Source organism: Protopterus annectens, chromosome 6.part0 (assembly GCF_019279795.1).
Source record: "Protopterus annectens isolate FY-2018-M chromosome 6.part0, PAN1.0, whole genome shotgun sequence".
Lineage (NCBI taxonomy): Eukaryota > Metazoa > Chordata > Ceratodontiformes > Protopteridae > Protopterus > Protopterus annectens.
The window spans coordinates 125,241,241-125,266,864 of record NC_056737.1 but is presented as its reverse complement, the minus strand read 5'-3'; positions in this window follow the sequence as shown (position 1 = coordinate 125,266,864).

Genomic DNA, 25,624 nt, shown 5'->3' with positions numbered 1-25,624 from the left:
GGTGTCCTAGAGACTCCCCCTTTTGTGGAATAGACTTCCTCTCCACATAAAGCAGAGTATCTCATTAAACCTTTTTAAGTGCAACCTGGATAACTGGATGGGGAACAGAAAATACACCACTGGGATTCCACCTGTCTCCCTGCTGGACAGCTGCATAGTGTGCTGATTTGTTGGAACATGGGCTAAATTCTTGGATAGGCTTGTAAGGGCCTTAGGGTCAATAGCCTAGTAACTTCCTATGATCCTATGAGATGGTGACAGTTAACACGTTACCCCGACCCCATGTAGAAAATGGGAAAAAGGGGGCAGATGATGATATACATATATATATATATATATATATATATATATATATATATATATATATATATCTCACGCGCACACACACACACACACACACACACACACACACACACACACACACACACACACACAGTCAGATGTGAATTTCAACACAGTTGATGTACTTCTGATTTCATTTTCTTAATGATTTTAATGCAAGAGCAAATAGCAAATGTATGTTAAAGTATATTCAGCTGTATATTATGGTTGACATCAATGGTTTGTTTCCTATGTGGACTGGAAAATGCTTATGCACTTTACTGCTGTAAGTTTCTCACCATGGATCTATGTACCAGATATGTATCACACTTTGGAATGATGTCACAAAACATCATAAAATACCTTTTTATAAGCAGTATCAGTACACCTACTTGATAGAGTTGTCACCTGTCTCTCTTTCTGCAGTTCTGTACTGTGTCTGTGGAGGGAGGGTTAAAAATGGTAAATGTATTGACACTTTACAAGAAAAACATATTTTCTGACTTTTCTCTAAATGTCACAGAAATGTCTGATACTACATTTAAGTTATCTTAACATATAAGCTATTATAAATAACCAACATTTATAGATTAGCAATTTAGTACTGCAATGCTGCTTGAGTAAATTTGTCAGAAGTGGCAACAACTGCCTTTAAACCCCTGACTGATATAATTGCTTTGTTTTTCTATGAAAGGAGTGTAAGTTCTCTCTCACTACAATAAAAACAGTGCAAAACAGTTCCAAAGCTTTCTGCCTTTTTAAGCAGCTGCTGTGCTCCTCACATTAGCAGGATTAATTGCCCATCTAAGATTGTCAGCAGTACCTAACAGGATAAACTACAGCTTTATCTGTGTCTATAGTATGTCATACAGGTAGAAACAGGTTCCTGTGCAAAGAATGTGAGAAGTTAAGCTTAAGAAAAAGCAGGTGGCCTTTCCCTTTCTTTGATTCCAAGGTAAGGAAATGAATGTTTTAAAAATTACAAACAGTTTTCTAGTACCTACAAAATACTGGAACAGTATTGCAGGTAGAAAACCAGGCAGCCACGGTGGCGCAGCAGTTAGCATTGCCACCTCACAGTAAGAGGTTCTCTGGTTTGATTCTTGGCTGGGGTGCCTTCTGTGTGGAGTCTGCATGTCTTTCCTGTTGTCGCGTGGGGTTCCTCCGGGTGCTCCGGTTTCCTCCCACATCCCAAAGACATGCTGTAGGTGGATTGGACACTCTAAATTGGCCCTAGGTGTAAGTGTGTGTGTGCCTTCTGAGGAAGGTTGGGCGCTGGGTTGGCAACTCGGCACTGTAAAACTCCACTGCCAATCATGAGCGAACAGGTGATCCGCTGTGGTGACCCCTAACTGGGAAAAGCCGAAATAAGAAGATTGCAGGTAGAAAACCAACCAACCTAAGGATTGAGTTAAACTGTAGGACAGGGCAGAGTTTAACTTTATGAAATTATTTTCCTCATTTCAAATCAATGTGGAAAATGTGGGAGGAGGGACAATTCAAAGATATGGTTTGGCAGGCTGAAACACTTAATAAAAATGAGGTACAACAGCAGGTCAATGCACCCATTTGGTATAGAAATGGGAGGAAGATCAAGATAGTGGCACTTAAACACAAATCTATTGAAATAACCAGGAGAAAGGAGTCAACATAGTAGTTGTAGAAGGGGTATATAATTTCACTGTTAGACAATAAAACAAATCATATGCTTTATCAGATGCTTGTCCCAATGGGAGTTGTGGCTGAAGGTGAACTGGTGAGAAACTCTAAAGGAAAAAGCAGTACAAGACAGAATTCTACACAGTGACTTGTGAGGAATGTTAGCACTGGAACAGATGCATAAGAAGCTGGGTATATACATGAGAAAGCAGAGACTAAAGTTGTGTTAGTAAATGCTAAAAGTGGCACAGTTAATGAAGGAAGTGCAGAGTCTTGAACCTACTTCTGCTGATTTAAAGGGAAAATTCAAGTAAAGGCAGAATTTAAGCAACAAATATATGCAGGTAAGGAAATAAAGAAGAGGGTAACTTTTGCATTGAAATACCCTTTGCAGTAGAGGACAATAGAGAAAAGGGAAAAAGTGAGATAATTATGTACACTCACACTAAGATAGAGAAAGAGTAACACAAAAGAAAGAAAGAAAATCCAGTAGATGATTACATAGATAACAGAGATAATGAAGCAGATGGTAAGTTCTGCCTAGAACTACCCTTTGTAGAGGGGGACACAAAAAAATCTGACTTTACTGGCCAGGCAAATGAAAGAGACAGAAACATTATGTGCTTCTTGTCAGGAATAACAGAAAACTGCACCCTTACAGATATTAAGTCCCTTGATCTGAATGGCTATCATAAAATTACCATTTGAATGTATTTCTATGGACATTGTGGAGTACTACCAAAATCTATAAATGGATATCTCTACATACTAGAAACTACAGACTATGTTGCAAAATTTCTAGAAGCAGTGCCATTGTAAAAAGCTAATTGCAGGGCTATTGATGCAGAATCTCTATTATTTTTCTTCATAGTTGTTAGCACTAAGGAAATAGTTATGGACCACAATGCTCATTTAATGTCGATGGCATTATGTTAGTTATGCCAGTATTTTAAATTCATGCAAATGAAGACATCAATTTATCATCTGCAGACTGACAGATTTGTAGAGAGGTTCAAAGAAACACCACTACCCATGCCAACGAAAGTTGCTGTTTCAGATGCTAAAAACTGGTAAGAATTAGCACAGATGATTAAGGTTATAAGCTATTAAAGAGCTGCTTCCTGTGGAAGAGGGTTTGATTTTCTCAGCATCCATTTGCCTACTGTATGGCCTTCAGCAAGTCACTTAATCAGACAGCAATTTGGGGCAATCAGGAAATGGGGTTGGGCTTCTCAGTGGTCTCCTGGACTGACTGTATGCATAGTAACTACCTAAGAACATATGCTGTTGCACTGCTTACTGTCTGCAGTTCAAGAAATGCTAAAGTCCTCTACTGGGCTTACCCTATGTAATCATCTGTACATTAAGGAACACAGGAGGCTGCTTAAAATTGCTAAGGAAATGTGGGAGGAAGAGACAACATTATATAATTGTGTGATAGAAAATTACCTTATTTAATCATCTGTGTATTAAAGAACACAACATGCTGCTTAAAATTGCTAAGAAAACTTCAGAAGAAGAGAAAACATCATCTAAAAGTGTGACAGAATATGATAGCCTGCAGGATATACTAAAACTGGCTGTATCCATAGAAAAGAAGCACACACAGACAACACAAGAGATGCAACAATGAATTTATAAGAAAAATGTCTGACACAGAGAATTTAATCTAGAAATGTGGGTGTTAATCTTAGTGTCTGTTATGGAAAATACATTTTTGGCTAAATGGCAATATACATCTGAGGTGACCAGGCAAAACATTAAGAACCTTTCACAGAACAAGCTTCTTCTAAATGCTCTGCTTCAGGTCACATAAGCTAGTCTCCCTCATCCCTTACACATGCTGCCTAGCATTTTCATTGCAGCATATCTTCTCTAATTCCTAACATGCCACTACCCTAACTGATGTAAGTACATAGTATTTTTTGTTGGACTGCCTTCTTAAATTATTTTTCTATTGTATATTAGCTATACCTTTGTTTTAATCAGGAAAGAAAATGATCCACAGACCAAACAGGCTATAGATAAATATAATTTAATATACCAAACAAAGATGCTAGCGCTTTCAGGTAAAAAACCCTTATTCAGACATACAGTACTCAACAAATCACTTGATATTTAAATAAACTTGCACCAATCGCATTCTAAAACCAATAAAAATCAATTAGGAATTAATATTTTGTATGTAAGGTCTATGCCTATTCAGAATCGGTCTTAAAGGCACCAATAAGTCCTGGGTGCCTATTAACCCCCAGTTCAATAATCCACCTTGATTCACATTATTCTGTGTAATTGGAAATATCACTCTTCCTATTGTCTACATTAATGTGTTGTAAGGCCTGGAATAAAAAGCTATGACCTGGATGTTTCTCTACATGCAAAGAAAGTGCATTGTGCTTGTCTTTGAGTCTAACAGCTGACATATGCCTCAAATTCCTGTCCCTCAATCTGCAGTTTGTCTTCCCCATGTAAAATGAGGGGCAGCAAGTGCAGGTTGCTAGATAAACAATGTTCTTAAACATACAAGTGACCATAGCTCTAAAATTATATTGTTTCCCTGTCAAGGGATGTACAAAGTGGGATTTCCTACTATTGTATATACATGCCTTACAATGTTGGTATGGGAACGTCCCAACCTTAGTATAACCACTATCCACCCTTGGTTGCTTATCACAAGGGATCTGTTTTAAATTCTTATTTCTCTTAAAGACAAAATCTGGATATTCTCCCACCAAATCTTTCAGGGAGTCATCAGTTCACAAAATTTTCTAGTTTGTCCTAATCACATCCTGTACCCATCGAATGTCACTACTATAGGTGACATGGAGAAGAATCCTGCTCTTCTTCCTATTATCTGACTGTTTCCTAATCCATGCAGTGTCAGTCCTATTCGATATCTCCCTATGGGAGAACCAGGATGCTGCCTCTGATTCCCTGATGTTGACCACATCTTGTACGACGTGGTCAATATCTGACTGTTATAGCCTATGGCCATAAGTCTGGTATTGAACATATTTAATTCATCATGCAGGGTATCATCTTCAGCACAAAGCCTAGACAAGTGCAATGTTTGTCCCTTAGCAATGTTACGGAACACATATCTGTCAGAATTTGAATTATCTCAGACACAGTACATAAAATGAGAAAGAATAGATATTGTTAAATAAAGGCCTTACATTTATTCCAGGCTTTACTGTGTCCGAGGAATCATTTGCTCAAGATGTTGTTAGTTTCTGTCGCCTTTTGAATTTAAAGTTGTTTTTTGGTGACTCAGATTTTACCTATAACCATGACAGATTTACATACCACAAATCCAATTTTTCACCACCTATGCATCAGATGGTCTTGCAGTTCCAGAACAGCGTACTTAAGGATTTACATTTCTTGGGTTCAGACATTCCATTAAAACATAACAACTTATCCTTCAATGAAAAACAAGCTATTCTGGAACTTCAAAACAATAGGGACATTGTCATTATTTCAGCTGACAAAGGTGGTGCTGTGGTTGTCCTAAATTGGGTTGATTATGACAATGAGGCTATGCGCCAACTTAATGATCAAAGATACTACTCGCATATGTCTATAGATCCAACTAACATGTTCAGTAAACGGATTGAGAGGTATTTACAACAAGCAAGGGAGGATGCCATCATAACCAATGACATCATGAATCAACTTTTGGTCCACGACCCTATCAATCAATACATTTATTTTCTACCGAAAATCCATAAAGATATTTCCCATCCACCAGGCAGACCAATTGTATCAGGCAGGGGATACATTACGGAGCCTCTTTCACTATTTCTGACCAAACATCTTAAACCTATGTTACCTAATATTCGATCACGTCTACAGGACACCACAAACTTCCTACAGATTATTTCTGACACACAGCTTGAGCCTGGTTGGCTATTATGTACATTGGATGTAAATGCCCTGTATACTAACATTCCGCACCAAGATGGATTAAATGCATTAGCTTATTGGCTCGAAGTCTCAAACTTGTATAGCTCGGACTTCAATGCCTTCTTGGTTGGTTTAGCACAATATGTTCTCACAACTAATGTCTTTTATTATAAAGAACAATGTTTTTGGCAAACCAAAGGGACAGCAATGGGGGCTTCTTTTGCCCCCATATATGCTGATCTCTTCATGGCTTTTGTGGAGGATCATATTATATATGACAGGGACAGAAATATTTTTTTGTCAAAGATTGATATATGGAGACGTTATCTTGATGATGTTTGGTTGGTATGGAAGGGTGACAAATGTTCACTAATGGAATTTGTTAGTTATTTAAACAACAATGCATGGGGTCTGCATTTTACTGTCAGTTTTGATAGGGATACCATCACATTTTTGGATGTATTAATTCAGAGGTCTTCTGATCACACTCTATGCACAGAGATATATAGAAAGTTTCCAGAATACAATTCCATCTTACATGCCTCCAGCTACCATCCACCGCACATAGCACGAAATATCCCTAAGTCACAATTCATACGTGCTAAACGCATCTGTTCAGATGACACTACTTATTTGAAACACAAATCGGATCTAACCACTAGATTTAAACTTCGTGGGTATAGGAGTGGTGATATATCCATGGCCAGTAACAAGGTTAGCTCTATGGAGAGAACAGAGCTACTTACATACAGGACACATAATACTAAGCCATCTCAACCCCTTAGATTCACGACCACATATGCCCGCAATTCCAACCGCTTCATCCAAAGTGTACGTAGGCATTGGAACATTCTACAATGTGATTCTGATATCACCAGTATCATTCCAGACAATTGTTTATTTTCCTATAAGAAAGGCAAAAATCTCAATTCTTTCTTTAATCACTACAAACACAGGGACAACAATAAACATGATTTATCACAAACACTATCTGGTGAACCGTTACATGGCTGTTTTCCATGTGGACATTGTACCAACTGCAAATATATTAATAAGTCCAAACAATTTTCCAGTCGCAACTGTCCCCAGGTTTTTGACCTCAACTTTTTTTCCAATTGTTCCAGTGATTGGATTATTTACTTGGCCTCTTGCAACTGTGGTTCTTTTTATGTGGGACAAACGTCCAGACCTTTAAGAATATGTATCTCCGAACACATCAGTAACATCAAACAAAAAAGGATGCATAATTCCCTTTACAAACACCAACTGGTTCACCCAACATCTAATTTCAATTTCATTATTATTGACACAATATTTGGAAATAGGGCTAATAAAACTGGATGGCACTCCATATTAAACATAAAAGAAAAGAAATGGATCATTAGACTAGGAGGGCTATTCCCCTCGGGACTTAATGAACATCTTTAGGGCTCAACCAATAGGATGTCTGCTTATTGTATATATACAGCTTTGTATGTCATGATTTTTGTACACTGAAGAAGGCTGTGCTTTGCCAGCTGAAACCGGTTTGTAACTGTTGCAATAGCTGTGATGATGTTCATCTAATACAAGATTTTTATTTCAAGTCACTGTTTGCTGGCTCTTATTCTTTTGGTTCCTGTATGAGTCTGTTTCCTTGAGCCGAGCAACTGCTTACGCGCAGGAGGTTTTTCTTTGAAATTACAGAACTAACGACATTCCCCCTATGCTGAAGCCCAGTGGTGCAAAACCTGGGAACACATGTACAAAACAATCTGAACTTTGACCATCAAGTGTCCACAGTGGTATGGAAAGGCTACATTGTGCACCTTATAAGTCAGGCCAGTGTATTCAGTTCTGATGATTATATAACACCACTGTACTTGAACCTCATCAGAACACTAATACAGTATAATGATCCCCTTTGTATGCACCTAACCAGACAACTGCAGCAGTTGGAGAGACCGCAGGGGTTTTTCACCAAGAAAATACAGGGCCTACAAACCATGACATTCCTTATGTGGTCAGACTGAAAGCCCTGTCACTGTAATCTGTATTGTATAGGATGAGGTAACATCTGATTGGCCTCCAGGCCAGTCTCTGACCCTGGCCTGGTGGGAATGCTACATATCCACAAATCAGCTTTAGCTGATGATATTGGCAGAGTCTAGTGAGAGAAAGATAGTAATAGCAGTGTCCCACATGCTGGTGTACACTGTGCTCTCTAATGTCAAGCAAGGGCACAAACATATACACCCAGTTGCTGCAGTGAGAACAGAACTTTTACCTATCTACGTACACCGACTACCGAACTCAGTATTTTACACCAGCACCACAGCTCAAGACTGACTTGGACATTGTCAGACAACAGTTTATAGCTGATGACATCAGCAGTGTCACCTGAGGAAAAAATGCTAATACCAATGTCACACATGCAGTGTGTAAAATGCACTCTGTAATGTCAAGCAAGAATGTCAAGCAAGAACACACATGCAGATACCCACCCCACAGTTGACTGCAGGGAAAACAGAGCCCCTATCTATCTAAGGTATACTGACTAGAGAACACAATACTTTACACAAGTGCCACAGCAAAAGTCTGAGTCTTAAAAGGCTGCAGGACAACTTATGGTGGATGACATCAGTAGTGGATGTTGGAGAGAAGATGTTAGGAAGCCTGCATGAAATGGTCATGTAGGCTTGTGCAAGTGTCAAAATACTGTCAGTCAAAGGAACTGGGGTGGCCACTGTCAGTCAGATATGCATCTATGCTCTTATGGCTAGACACACATCCACACCTCAGTTGACTAGATTGAGAACAGAACTCCTACCTAAGGTACACAGGCTAGAGAACACAGTATATTAAGCATGTGCCACAGCACAAGTCTGACTCTTACAAGGCTACAGGACAACTTATGGTGGATGACATCAGCAGTTGATGTTGGAAAGCCTGCATGAAAATGATGTGTAAGCTTGTGCAAGTGTGAAAATACTGTCAGTCTATGGAACCTCTTCTGGGTAGATAGACATAGGTTCATAGGTAGATACTAGGCTATTGGCCCTAGGGCCTATATAAGCCTAGCTAAAAATTTACCCTGGCTTTTGCCCCCACAGGAAAATTATTTCCCTGTGCCCCTGTTGAGCAGAGCCATGGAGGTGATCCCCAGGGTGAATTTCCTATTTCCCATCCAATCATCAAGCTTTTTCATGAAGAGTGCTAATGAGGAGCTTTGTTTGATAATAGATAGGTAGTTTGTTCCAGAGTATAGGAAGTATCTCTCCAGCATGTTTTGTTTATTTTATTGTGGTGACAAGGTTTAGGTCCCTAGAGCATGTAGCTTAAAGGGATTGGGATTACTTTAAGTGGAGCATGTTAAAACAGCTTTGGGTTTGACATAGCTTTGCATGTTAGGCAGAAATCTCCTCTGAGTAGGCGATATGCGACAGAGTAAAGCTGGAGTTTTTTGAGACGGTCTGCATAGGGCATCTGTTTGAGGCTGGCAGTCCTCTTTGTGAGGTATTTCTGTGACCTTTCCAGTTGTTGTAGATGTCTTGTGAGGTACATACCAAAAGGGGTGTTGTACTCTATAATGGGTCTAATAAGTGACAAGTAGAAGGGAACAATAACCTTTTTTTTCCTGGATGAGAAACCTTTTGTGATGAGGTGTGCCACATAGAAGGATTTCCTGACTACTGTGGTGATGTGATTATCAAAGGAGAGACTACTGTCTACCTGTATCCCAAGGTCTCCTTTCACATGTTCGGTATTAAGTAGACTACCACCTATGTGGTAGCTCATGGGTACAGAGATTTTGCCAAAGGGGATAACAATGCACTTTTTGGCAATGAGATTGAGGCCATGGCTTTGACACTAGGCATCTGTCTCAGTGAGGTCCTTTTGTAGCTTGTCCACATCATTAGGAGTTTTGATTATGGCTCCTAGTTTGCAGTCATCTGCAAATATGTTAGCCAAAGATTTTCTGTGCTAGCCTGTACTTCAAAAAAGTAGATACCAAACAGGAGAGGACCCAGGACTGAACCCTGTGGTACTCCACTTGTCACTGGTCTGAAGTCAGATTTGGAGTCTGTTACTTTCACAGTGTGGGTTCTGTCACTGAGCCAGTTGGCAACCCATCTTGTGACATAGGGGATTTATACCTAGTTTAGTGAGTTTATCTATAATTCCAGAGTGGGAGATGGTGTTGAACGCCTTGATGAGATCTAGATAGGCTGTGTGAACCACCTTACCCTCATCTATGGCTTTGGTGACTGCTTCAAAGAAGTCTATCAGGTTTAGGAGACATGATATGCCTTTTACAAACCCAAACTGGGTGGGGTCAAGAGTTTAGAGATTACCAATGTCTTTGTGTATAAGTTCCATGATGATACGTTCCATGGTCTTGCAGACCAGACTCATTAGGCTAATGGGGTGGTAGTTCACAGGGTCCATGGTGGCTCCCCCTTTGTGGAGTGGGATAACCATCACTGAGCACCATTCAGTGGGCACAAAGCCTGAGGTGAGGCTATGAATGAACATGGTGCTTAGGTGGGGTGCCAGTTCATTCTGTAGTTCATGTAGAATGCAGCCTGTGATGTTGTCAGGTCCCATGGATGCTGTGTTCTTGGCTTTGGAGAGTGTGTTTTTTTACCTGTGCAGCCGTGATTGCAGGAATTTTGCATTCTTCTGGTATAGAGATGGGCCCTTTATGGGGTGAAAGGGGGTAAAGTTAGCACTGAACCTATCTGCCAGGATGTTGGTGATATCAGTTGGCTCTGTATATTTAGTGTCATTGTGCTGTAACTCAGAGCAGATCTGAGTGTTGCCATTGAGATTCTTGACATAGTTATAAAATGCTTTGTTGTTGTCTTTAGAATCAGTGGCAATTGTGTTTTTATAACTAGCTTTGGAGCATTTTATGAGGCATTTCAGCTTCTTACTGAGGTGACCAGGGAGTTTCTCCAATCATGGGATTTTACTCTTTTTAGCAACAGTTTCTTTCTTCTGTTATTGAGTTTGTTTATGGCAGGGCCCCACCAGATTGGCTTCCTTTTTTTGGAGGATAACATCTTGGATCTGTTAGGGATAGCACAATCCATGCACTCGTGTAAGTGCTTATAAAGTGCATTTGTGTAGGATTCAGCAGTCGTACCTCAATTGTACGTCTGCAGGGGTGTCGTGAAGTTTGCCACTTCTATCTTAAGAAGTGTGAAGTTGGCTTTGGAGACATTTTTTACAGTGGTTTCCCTAATGGGGGTGGGGGTGGAATGTGGATGTCTAGGATGATTAGCTTGTGGTCGGATCTGAACAATGAGGAATTGACCTCTGGTATGGAACACCAGTCGTCCATGACCAGGTCTAAGATATTGCTGCCCCTGGTCGAGGTGTGTATCCGTTGATCCAAGGTGTTGAAATTTATGAATTCCAGAAAACATTGATCAAAAGAGTTGGTACATGAGTAGTTTTCCCAGTTAATGGTGGGGTAGTTGAAATTGCCCATTATGAGGGTGTTGGGTTGTACCCTAATATTTTCCAGTGTATCAAGAAATGATGAGTGGGAATCTTGGGGCATGGTGGGGGATCTGTAGCAAGTTACAATTTGGATTGCGGTCTTGCCCAGAGTTAGTTGCACTTGGATAATCTCAGATGCATTATGCTGAGCAACTAGCCTGGAGTGGATATCCTTAATGAATATGGACACACCTCCGCCTTTAGTGTTTCGGTTTAGGTTAGGTGGCCAAAAGGCATGGTATGAATTATAGCCTGGTAATGCAGGGGTGCTCTCTGGAGCCCTGAACCAGGTCTCTGTCACTGCAAAGATGTCGATGTTCTCCATTTTAAGGAGTGCCTCGAGTGAATGCATTTTGAGATTTAGACTTCTAGCACTGAGTAGCATTACCCTCAGATTTTCTTGCTTGTACCTGTTATGGTGGTGAACTTGTCATTTGAACCTTGCCTAAAAAAGGCACTATAGGGTTGGCAAGAGCCTTAGCCAGTATCTGGAATCCCAAGGGTGACACGTGCAGGCCATCTCTGGCAAAGCATTCTGGTCTGTCGATCATGTTATCCCAGGCAGACAGATACTGGATCCTCTTAGCATGACACCAGAAGCTTAGCCAATTGTTGAAGACAATCATTTTGTCCTTGTACTATGGTATCATTCTGGATGATGACAGGATGCTACTCAGGGCTAGGGTCATACCTGCCTGGCTACAAGATCAGAGAGCTCCTCCATGTCTCTTTTCATGTAGTCCAGGGAGGTACATCTCGAGTCATTCACATCAACATGGACAATGACAGAGTCATATTTGTACTTGTTGTGGAGTGACCTGGGTGCATGCATTATGTGGCCGATCCTGGCAGCTGACAAGCAGCTGACAATAACTTTCTTCTTGTTTAGCCTGGTGAGTGTAACATCAGTGTGCCTTATTATAGAGTCACCTATGACTAGAGTGTTAGGTATGTTGTTATGCCTTATGGGCTGTGGCTGAGTGGCACACTGAGTTTGTGGGCTATGTGTCATTTGGGTTGTGTTGGGGGTGGAGGTTGGTTGGGTTTCTGCTTTGGAGGTCTCTGTTGCTTGAGCAGATTTTTATTGAGAGCCTCCGCGAATGTAGGTGTGTGTTTTGTGTTGCTATGTGTGTGTTTTGGTGGTGTAGGTTTTGAGGGACTATGTGACGAGTGTGGTGTGGTGGAAGTGTTTACCTTCTCCTCTTGACTGTCTAGTCCATTCTTGGGTGAAGAGAGCTTTGCTTCCAGTTTGGTTATATAAGTGCATCTCTCACAGGTTGTAGTAGTGTCTGGTAGGAGGAGAGGGTTGTCTGTGTACATGAGGCAATTGCTGCATTGCCCCAAGATGCCCAGATTCATCAGGTAGACAGGAGAAAACACCAGGAGCTGACCCTTAGACATGCCTGGATAGGTGCTTAGTTATTAAGTACTAAAAACTGTTTTCCTCTAGACAAGTGAGGAAGGTTGAGTGCTGTAGTAATTTGTTGCTTATTTAGTGCTTACAATGAGTTCTGAACAAGTGCTGAGCTCAAAGAAACAGATTTGAGTGCTAAAACTAAAAAAAATGGCTAGTTCTAATGGAAAATTTGAAGAGCAGACTAAGGCACTGGGAATAGTTTAACCCTAGCTAAGTGGCAATGAATAAAGTGTATTTTTTTATATAACAGTAGCAAATGAGCAAACTGATTTAAACAAATTCACCAATTAACCAATAAAAAGCTAAAAACTGAGCCCCATTCTAGCAGTCTTCAATCAGACAAGTTCTAACTGCACACTCCTGCCGCTAGGGTGCACACACACACACACACACACACACACACACACACACACACACACCTCAGTTGACTGCAGTTAGAAAAGAACCCCTACCTATCTAAATACAGTAGAGAACACAGTATTTTAAACAAGTGCCACTGCACAGGTTTGACTCTTAGATGGCTGCAAGACAGCTTATGGTGGATGATATCAGCAGTGGATGTTGGAGAGAAGATGTTGGGAGCCCTTGATGAAATGGATGCGTAGGCATGTGAAACTGTCAAAATAGTCCAAGTTCTGTATGTTAACAAATGAGACTGCAATAATTAGTATTAGGTGGTTGTGTTCCAAACTGAAGGTGTAGTTTAAGAGACAGCTTCACAAACTATATGCAAACAGGTGTCCACATTATTACAAGTATTTGAAAATTTTATATATATATTGTTATTATATTTACTATATGTATTATATTTGATTTATGTATGATTTATAGTTTAAAATTTATGTATTATATTAAGCTTTAGTATTTGCTAGCATAGTGTTTGTCATGTATAGCCTAGGCTAGCAGTATACTTAATAGTTACTATGGTTATTTGAATCACTTGATTTATTTGATTATATTGCTTGATTAATTCTAATTAAAGTGAATTAGTTAGTATATTTAAATACTGTATACCAACTGGTAAAGTGAAATCTGAAGAAGCGTGCAGTGTTCAGCACGTGAAAGCGCTCATTTCTTTTAATAAAACCTTGGAACTTTTATGTATGCAGTAGTGGTGGTCTCGTCCTGTATTTTCGCTATTGTTTGTTTTTTTTCCTGGAACTGGGACCTCTGAATAGCAGCCGTACCTTATTTTATTCTAAGTATTTGAAAATCTGAATGTGTATTGTCCTTCTAAACATGTGTATGGTATATCACACAATATTTGTTATTAATTTATGTGGTGTAGCTGATATATTTGTCCAGGGTTGCAGTGCATGGGGGGAGGTAACACATGGCTGCATTGTAAATATCTGACATACTCTTAGATAGGGCCTTCATTTTGTTATGTTTCCACATGTGATTTTATGCCAAAAAGACTAAATGAACAGTAAACAGAGCTAATACATGCTATGATTTACTTTGCAGAGCACAATGGTGAGCATCGGGTTTGCACATGCAGAATACACAGTTCTACTGGTTTCACTGTTTGCACATAGTTAACCAGTGTGCAGACATGAGGTTTATTGTTAAAACTGTGAGAGTTAGTACTGAGTGTGTGAAACAGACCTGCTGCTTAGCCAACTCTGTGGCACCAGTGTAAATGCATTGACACATTTCTTTTTGAGCCTAGATGATACTGGGTTTGAATCCAGCTATATGTAATACTTTTTAAATAATTAGTGATAATCCAATGCAATTATTGTTATGCTACATCCACAGTGTGTTACTATTTAAATAAATAGTGATAATTCAATGAAATTATTCTTATACTACATTCACTTTGTGTTACTATGTTTTACTTGATGATGGTGTGTTTAAGTGGCATTGGGTGGATATAAGCCACACCACAGAAGAGCAGTTCACTGTCAGTTGGCATTGATGCAGTTTGCCAAACTCTGTGCAAACAAAGAAGCCAAAAAGTGAAGGGGTCCATTGCTTTTTTGGTACTTATGTGTGTTGTGTGTGATTCTGCTTTTAGATGAGATTATAGTTGTTAAAATGGGGTAGATAGGAAGGTGGTGAAATGGGGAGCAAGTAGGGGGAAGAACAAATGAAAACAAATACTGGAATGTGCAGACAGGAATGAGGAACCACAGCTATCCATTTCTTTAACAGTGTAAACTGAAAATATGTACAGAATATTAGCTGCATTTGGATTGTCACCCCAACAAAGTGGGGTAACAACAGCACAGTCATGTTGTATAGCCAATTGGACCAAATCAAGTGCATCAAGAAAGCACCTGTGTGAAATGGAGAACTATGCATGGGATGATATATATATCTATATCTGTGTGTGTGTGTGTGTGTGTGTGTATATATATATATATATATATATATATATATATATATATATATATTTATTTATTTTTTTTTTGAACAGGTGCCCATTTTTTTTTTAATTCAGTAAGAGAGGAATGGTAGGTAAGGGACATTGGTATTTCTGGGTCAGGTAAGTTGGGTAGGTGAGGAAACAAATGCAAACAAACAAGATAAGACACAGGGGCAGTGATGCACACAAAAGGTTGGGGGACACTATGATTGGGTTGAGGGAGGGGACAACACAAGCTCATGCCTGCCAAACATGGAGACAGTGAGAATCTAGTCCTCACCCACAGGACTGTCATCACTATTCCCTTACTCTACTGGGTGCTGGAGTGCTTGATGTCTTGTCCTGCTATGTACAATGAGGGAAAGCAGCCACTCCATCTGGAATTGGTGTATACCAATGGTGTAGTGCACAACCATATGCACCAACCCTGGGATCTCCCAGCTGGTGATAAAATCCCCACCTCTGCCACCACTCCCAGAGGACACCACAGCACCAGCTGCCAAGGCAATACTATCTGAGGGCACAGGTAGTGCAGGGGCAGGAGAGGCAGTGCTGCCGGGTTGGATCCCATATGTGCTGGGCATCTGTGTTGGAGCCGGTGGAGTGGGAGCAGGTTGACCCACTGGGGCTGGCCTACCTCACTATGTTGTGAAGCATATAGTGATTTGTTACAAATGGATGAAATGGAGACATTTTGATGACACATAATAGAAAAGAAAAAAGATATAAGGGTTGGGCAAGAGAGAAAAAAGTCATAAAATTAGTACCATCATATGTGACATACAATACACTATTAAAATTATACAACTATTTTTTCTGAACAATTATATTTACGTATACATCCTATCAGCTGCAAACTATAATTATGGATTGCTCAAAGTAATCCTTGTGATGTGCATATATTGCATATATACTTGGTCCAAATATACTGATTACAGTTAACAGCAGGGCATTTATGCCATTTGTATAGAGTTTAATTTGTGTAACATTATGAAAGAAATGCAGTATTGTATAATTGCTGCTCATGGTATTTGAACTCACAACCTCTGACTACAGTCTTAGACTTGACTCGTAAAGTTGGTTTGAGGTGCAGACTTCTACATTCATACTTCCTTTACAATTAGGATATGCATTCTCACTTTGCTACTACTGTGTAGAATACAAAAAAAAAATGTCATTAACTTTTAAATCTACAATACGTCTTTTGTGCTGCATGCACACCACTTGCTTTCTTCAGCCTGTTGAGATATTCAACATGAGCCTGCTGATTTAACTCTACTTCAGCATTAGCCATGAAAAGAAAAGAAAACCATTATGTATACCAGTTTTGCCTATATTTAGCTTTCTATGTATTAAAAATTCTCTTTATTAGCAGACTTACAAAGCTGTGGGATGTCACCAGTTTGAAATTTAGTCTACCACTGGTTGAGCATATCCCTCTTGCACATTTGTAGGTTGTTGAAATGGTGCATGCACTGTTGTCCAGTGTGTGGGATGCCAGTTGTACTGGATGCAGCCTTAGCCAAACTACTCCAAGCCTAAGACTTGTACTGGGAGCCAGAATAGTCCCTCTCCCACAGAAGCCTTTGGCTGTGGTGCTTTACCAAGAGTCCAATAAAAATTCTGGACTCCTGAACACCCTACTTCTGTGCCCTAAACTGGGCACCGTGCCCTCTAACACCAGTGAAGAGTAGCAGTGCCGATTGGAAATACAGTTTAGAAACTGAAGGTTAATCTGACACTTGACATTAGTTTGAGGGGTGTTTGCTGCTGTAGGTTGGAAATAAATTTTTAAAATTGGAAGGTAACTGTAAGGTGAGTTAACTTTGCAGACGTGCACTGGAGCATAAATTGAATGACCTGACACATTTTTGTTTTGGCTTTATACACTGATAACTGTAGGATTCAAACCTATGCATAAGGGACAAAACATTTTTTTCAGAGTGGTGATTTTCCATCTTTGCCACAGAAGTGCTTCTCAGGTATACTCATGAATTATTCATTAATACAGGCAATAGTATGAAGTGTTAACCATGTATGTGTGTGACCTAACAAGGTTCTTATATATAGATTTATTTGAGATAAAAAATTAAGCTTTATTTGTGTATGTCTTAATTAAGTGTGAAGGCCATCCAAGTCCAGATAGCAGAGTTATACTGCCAGAAATATAGTAGACAGTATATCCTCAGTCATACAGTAAGGGTGTCTTATCCCTTATACCTATAATTCATATAATCTCCACTATCTAAAGTGTTATAAATGGGATTGAATGTAATGTGAAATGGAACAACAGTAAAATTGCCTGGCATGTCCTGTATTAGAAACCAGGACCATATGTATGGCAGTCCTATATTTATACCTGTTGCCACAGGAATGTTGGAATAATACTTGTATATTTTTCTGTTCTTTGCTATAAACTGGACTGTCACAACAATAAACAATTGTTGGAGTTCCTGTAGTAGGACCCAGGACCATCTGTATTATAGCCCTACACTTACACTTGCTTCCACAGGAATAGTTAAATGATAGTTACATAATTCCCTATTCATTCTTAAGTTCTGTGTGTTAACCGCCAAGCAATGCTGCTTAGCATGTGCAGTGCACAACAGAATTAATAGAATGCATCCATTTTAAATTATTGGCTGTCTGCATCATGTCTGCATATATTCAATGATTGCAGGTGCTGTGGGAAGCTTGCTAACCCTCTGCACAACTCCACTTAGTAGTGTTGCACAACTGAAAGCAAAAATTGCAACAATGTATCCCTTTTTACCTTTATACTTTCTATGCCCTACCTGCAAGTGTTCTGTCTGCTTCCTGTGTGTGCCACTAGTACAGGTCTGTGCACTACTAGGAATTGTGCAAACAAGGGAAGCAAAGTTAAGCATGACATTCATTGTGTTTCTCTGCTTCCCTTGTTTGCTTTAAGCCATGCACCATTCAAACACTGGCACACACACAAAGAAAGGAAAACTTAGTTGAAATGAAGAAAAGCAATCTATGAAATAAATACTACAAAATATTGTTGGTACACATGAAATATTTTTACACAGATGTGGATTTGAACTCTCACTCCAATGAACCTTCAGAGCACACTAAGGGTGTGTTATCCATCTTTTCCCACAAGCAGCTTTACAGCAGGGAACTGAAATTATTCTGCATACCACCAACTGCAACATCATCCACATTACTAAAAATCCTATGACAGCTTATATATATATATATATATATATATATATATATATATATATATATATATATATATATGGTTTACTATCAGAATTGCGAACGTCACTCGGTCGAACATTGTATAGTTGAACGCATATGGTCGGAAACACAAATGTCGAAGACAGTATAATCAATCGGGAATGGTTTTACCATGGGTCGAGGTAGGTGTACAGTATAATGCCCTACTACAAACATCCTCCCTACCTCGACCCATGGTAAAACCGTTCCTCGATTGATTATACTGCCTTCGACATTTGTGTTTCCGACCATATGCGTTTGACTATACAATGTTCGACCGAGTGACGTTCGCAATTCTGATATATATATATATATATATATATATATATATATATATATATATATATATATATATGGTTTACTATTAAGTTTAAACATGGTGCACTGAGTGATCATACAACCATGTCTGACTATTGCTTACAAAACTGCAACTCTGTTTTATCTCTCTGTGTTTGTTTCTCATTTTTGTCTTATCTGAGCAGTAATCTGAGACATGCAGTCTGTCAGGTATTCTGTATTGCTGTCCTTAAAATGTGTGAGGATATTAAATGGCAATTATATACACAGCTGTTGACAAATGAAGGGGTGGTTGCAAGTTACTGAACAAACACTGTGAAATGTGTGCTGCTTTCTTACTTTTAAAATCTTGATACAATTACTTCTACATTTTGTAAGTCTAACCTTCCTGACACACCCACTGGGTGAAGAGCAGTCTGAATTCCTGTTGTGTTTTCCTTCTCCCTAGCAGCAATCATTCACAGATGCAAGCTATTAACAACAGACTCTGAGGGAGTACCTGCACTATGTTTACATCTACTACACTGAGCCAAGAAATTGGGATTCAGCAGCAATTCTAATGAGTTCACACCTCATTTTCATCTTTACTGTGCTCACAGCCCTGAATCTACACCATAAAAAGGGAACTGTGTAGCTAGGGAAAATGAAGGTTAGGAGACTTGTTTATGTGGATAACACAGAAGAGGATATTACTTTGGGATATAGCTGCACAGAAGACTACTGACCTTGAGAAGGTATGCTTGCATTTTTCAGCTATATACACCACATATGCTGAAATGTCATTAAGTAAAATCTCTTCATATGTATAAATATATATATATATATATATATATATATATATATATATATATATATATATATATATATATATCTGCATTAGCAAATGCTACTTTTATCTGGATGCATTTCTTAGAAGTGTACTGATGGCATAGGCATATTATCAGGGCTTTTCACTTTCTTATTAGCAAATGCTACTTTTATCTGGATGCATTTCTTATAAGTGTACTGATGGCATGGGCATATTATCAGGGCTTTTTACTTTCTCAGATGGACAGCCTTATTAAATGTCATCATAACTTCTAAAGTTACAACTGTTTTTCTGTGTACACTCTTCTATTGTTATTTTCATGAAATGGTAAATGTCTTATATTGTCAATGAGGCAGGGGTGATCACCTTCTAGGATATACCTTCTAGGGGAGTGCTAGCCACAGCTAGACATGATTGCCAACAGCTCAATATGGAATGTTTTGTATTAAATCTGTAGACATGTTTCAGGGACAGTTCATTTTATAGCACTTTTTGCATTTCACTGATGGTTTGTTCGCAAAGTTTGTCATTTGCTTGCTCTTTTGGGAGTGGGGGAGAAAAGTTGTATTTCTGTATTTCTGTTTTGGTACAAACAAGGATAAGCTGCTTATCTTACTCTCCTTGTTGCATCCAAACTTGCTTTTTGTGTGAATATAATATATTGCAACCACAAAATTCCTTTTTTTATATTTTAACATCTTCACTATTTTATGTTACTCCACTGGGTAATAGTGAAGTGCTACTTTTTGTGCATTATCTGGAAACAAGATTTTTAGTTATGTGATACTTACATGTATTATCCTTCTACTGTGTTTTAGATCACCTAAGACTATGACACTCAGGTGTCCCAGTCCCTGAAAACTCCTTTAGTGATCCTGAGAATCAGGTCATTGTGGAAGGTTTTAGGCAACAGGGTGCCTTTCTCTTGAGAGGGGATGTGGAGATATGTCAGCCAGAATGCAAATTTGGCAGCAGATAGTTGCTGATGTGAATGCAGTAGGTGGCCACATTAAGGCATATGATCAGGTGTGCCATAGGGCCACTGACATGATCTCATCTTCACTGAGGAGAGCAGCTGTAGTGGCCCATGATCAGATGGTTACTGGGTGGGAGGGGCTACTACAAGGCCACCGATAACAGTAAATGAATAGTTCCTGTCCACTGTCAGGGATCCAGACAGCTCCCATGAATGTTCAGAACAGCATGTCATTGACATTGGTGCTACTGTTTTAGGGAGAAATGTATGTCCCAGGAAGAGCTTCCAATTAGGTTTATGTATCTCAATTCTTAAATACTCTTGTATAGCAAAAAAATTGACAGCAATACATAAGCTCTGCTTAACAATAAGTTTGTTTGGGGGGGAGTTGTAGATTGCTACAGTTAACAACAAATTCTGATTGATTCCATATGAGCTTAAGTTGGACTTGTCATCCAAGTTCTTGATAAAAGTATGGTTAATGGACATACAACGGGCAAAATGTTTTAAAACTCTGTGTTACTGTTAACTGTGATGATGCTGTTTTCACTTTTTGGTTAACTTCTTCCAGGAGCATCATCCATGGGAAACATAGCATCAACTACACATGGTAAGCCAAATATCCTTTTTGTCAGTAGTTATGACCATTTCAAAGAAATATATATTTTATCCATATGTGTGAAGTGGGTGTCAGGACTGTTGTGTGTATTGCTGTACGATCTGAAGTAGTGGCACCATTATTAGTTTAACACACATTTGACTATAGTAATGTAACTATTAATTTCTTTCCTATGTTTGTTGCTTATTATCACAGGTGATCGTGACATAGGAAGTGTAGGACTCTTACTACCTGATGTCAGAGTATTGGCAGATTCTGATGATGATGGTAGCCAAACATTGGCACAGTCAGGGGTGCAGAGGTTGAATCTGACACTGAGGTTGACATTCAGCCATCCCCTATAATTCCATGAGATACAGCCAGTAGGCCTATGCTAACCTATTCCAGTGAGCCTAAAGATATTGGACAGGTGGAGGGTGAGACACTCAATCAGGGAAGTATGGTTACTATGGTTTTAGTGCCAAAGTGTAGGTGAGGTACTGTGCAGGAGCATTGTTAGGAGTGCTTGGAGGAGGCCAGCTGTCCATCCTCCACCTGATCTAGGTGTGTCTTCACATGTCACTCAATGTATGTTTAAGGCTGTCATGGAGGCACAGGCACATTCCTATAGGTCCTCCAGTGAAATGTTCATGGTTGTAGATGTGGCACAGGCTGATCTGTGACTGACTCCACCATGTTGCTAATTCAGTGGATTAAATGAATGACACATTGGAATGGGTGGTGTCTCTGACAGAATGTCTGGTGGGAGGGGGACAGCATCCTCGTGGACGTAAGTCAGCCACATCATCTGCTGTTAACTGACCCAGCCATGCCCGATCACGCTGCCATAGTGGCACTATGTCCACTGCTCCATCAGTGGTTGACCGTGTCCATACCCAGATGTGGCAGGCCATGGGGTCATAGTCCTGGCTGTCCTCATAAGGGGAGCTCATCCAGCAGACATCAGTCATATTTGGGTAACAACAGTACATCTGACCTTGGGCGCGGACATGCCAGTGCAACTCCTGGCAGAGTCAGTTCTTGTGGTCAGGTATGACAACGATGAACTGCAGCTTCTACCATGCATGGCTCACACCTGTCTGACATACCAAAACATAAAGCTAGCACAGAGCTTGGCTGTGTTCTTGCAGACACTCACATACCAATTTCACCTGGAGGAATCATACAGACACACACACAACAGTTACATGGTTCAGCTGTGAAGCTTAAAGTTCATTTTGTCTCAGTGACCATTTGTTACTTTATCCAAATGTCTGCCTGCCTCTCTTTCTTACTCAAACACACTCACCAAACTATTGTGTCAACCTAGGCTTCCTGCCTAGGGATCTAAACCTCTTCTGCAACATCAACAGAACAGTTTGGAGGGACAGGTATATCTCTCAGATGATAAAGCTGTCCTGGAACAGACTCCCCATCCACAAGAAACAAAGCTCTTCCCTGTCCATATTCAAGTGCAATATAGATCTATGGATGGGAAAAAGAAAATTTACCTCTGAACTGTCCCCTGTACTACTAACGGATACAGGCAGTTCCTAAATGCTTTATCCCATGCATGGGTCCCCTTAAATTATCTGTGGTTTGATCCCAGTTATGCTCATTAGGGGTAATAAAGAATTACTGACACTGGGATGGACTAGGTCATTTCAAGCTCAAAAAGGGGAACTGGCTAGGCTTAAAACTGCACACAAGGTCAGCTAGACTAGCACTTACCTATGAATTTATGGGGTCTATATTAGAGAATCGAATGTTCAAAATCGCGAAGGCTCTAATGAGTGAAAATGCTGGACCTCGAACTCTTTATTGTGGGGGGCTGTGCCCTCCACCTCCCCCCACTAAATATGTATTCCAACTCCGAGACTGCACTACAGTGAGGAAAGGGCAAATATTCCAGTCTTCACTGTACTGTGATCCCAAACAAAGCACTTCAAGGTCCGGCATTTTTGCTCATTAGAGCGTTCACATTTTTGAACATTCCATGTTCTAATATAGACCCAGTTTATGAACCCATGAACTTATGAATAGTATTTCAAAGTTTGTTAGCTTTCCCATGGAGAACACAGGAAAGACTAGACATTTCATCACTCCAGACTTGACAAAACCATATTGGCAGATGCTACTTATCATCTCTACTTAAGAAACAACAGCCTTAATAGCCTCTTATAGGCCACTCCTGTACACTGAATCACCATTAGTCCTACACAGTGCCCCAGCAAATGTTTAAATGCTGATGAAAAAAAAAGTGGTATCATACATAGAACACCAAGTTATCCAAAGGACTGGGAGTCTCTAATACAGGTAGGCTTTACTGTAAAAACTAAGAAAAATCAGATGGATATAGTGGAAGCTTTGTTCTTAACATGCCTTATAGAAATAAGGGCAGCATGACTACAAATAGAAAAAAAATACTCGTCATAAAAAACTGTCCTACATTCTCCACTAAAGGATTTGTAAAAGGTTTTGCTGGACTAGCTGGATACTACAGAGATCATGTGTCTAATTTTGTGGCTACTGCCTGTCCTTTGATATAACTCACAAGGTGGATAGGTCATGCCAAGATGTAATAGTCTCCTGAGATGGCTAGAGGATTTAGTGAACTAAAAAGGACCTTTATTAGTGACCGACATTAATAAATAATTTATCCTGCACACTGATATATTAGGGGAAGGTTTGGGGAAAATAGTATCCCACGGAATTCACAATGAGGAACACAATGTCTGCTAATATCACCAGAATGTTAAGCAAGGGAGAAAGGAGATTGTCTGCCATAGACTGAGAGTGATTAACAGTAAAAGGGCCCTTCTTTTCCTTGAACTATTTGCTACAAAGGCATTTCAGTTCAGTAGCTAATCATACCTTTTTGCAGTGGCTGAGTTGGAAGACTGATGGCAGAACAGAATTGTGTAGGTGGGCACAACACCTTCAACCTTTTCAGTATAAAACAATCTACAGGCTAAGATAGGCCAAAAGAAATGCTGAGGTCCTACTACCCATAGTATAAGTCCTAAATCCTGGAGTTGTGCTAGAATGAGAGAAGGCCTTGCTGAGGCCTATTGCCTGGGACTTCCAAAAGACAACTATATATATATATATATATATATATATATATATATATATATATATACATATATATATATATACACATATATATATATATATATATATATGTATGTATATATATATATATATATATATATATATATGGGTCTACTTCTATTCACTGACTCCCATTTTTGAACTCCCATTTCACGAAATTTCATTACATCGACAAGCATTTTAGGTGGGGCTTGCCACACCCCAATGTGGGGGCTGTGCCACACCCCTACTATATATATCAACTCCAGGGTTGCACAACATTGGGGAAGCGGGCAAATGCATGTCGATGTAATGAACTTTCGGTGAAATGAAAGTTCAACGAAATGGGAGTCAGTGAATAGAAGTAGACCCATATATATATATATATATATATATATATATATATATATATATATATATATATATATATATATTTAAATATATATATATATATATATATATATATATATATATAAAACACTAACACTACTTCCACCACAGCCAGGTCGTAGCTTTTCTTCACTCATTTTTGGTCTCAGTTTTGTGCAAAATAGAATCAAGAAATAAAAATTAACATTTAAAGACTTTAATAAAATAATAATAAAAATGGATGAGCACTTTTGGGTTCTTACAATCCTTCTTCAATTCAAATTCATAAAATCATGCTAAAATATTTAAAGTAATGCCGTCCAATCAAATTGATTACATCTAATAAATATGCAAGAAATACAAAGATGACCAATGAGATGGACATCTAAGACTGAGCTTTAGAAACACCAATGATGTATTAGGGATGTGAATGTAATAGGAAGGAAAAAACTGGATACATCTATATGCCATCAATGAGATATAAATGGAGTTGTCTTATAATTTCTGTGGTATTTTATACTGCACAACACCATCAGTAATCTATTACAGCCCCGTTATTTTGTGTAATGGTATGAACATACGAATGAATATTTCATCCCTGCAATAGGAACTGGATGATATTCATATTTATTAAAGGAAAAGCAACAAAACAAGTCTTTCATCACTCACTTTAAGATTGAGACTATGGTGCCTCTCAAAAGAAAAGGCACTGTAACATGGTATGAATAGAGGATGAATTTGATTGGATGTGATTTTTTTACCTATGAACAAATAAAGAGAATTTTGATTACATCCAATAAACATGCAAGAGATATAATGATGATCTATAAGATGGCTCTTCATATCGCCTTTACGATTGGACTCTGGAAATATCAATAGTGTATCAGAGATGTGAAAGAAATAGGAATGGTAAACGAATACATCCATATGCCATCAAATAAGATACACAAAAAAAGCATCTGTGAACTCTTTGTTGAAAATATATCGTATAACTACTAAAAATGTGAGTCAGTGCTAAAATGTTTCATTGGAATCTATTGGGAGTTGGGGTTTATTTTGGTTCAGAAATTTAGGAT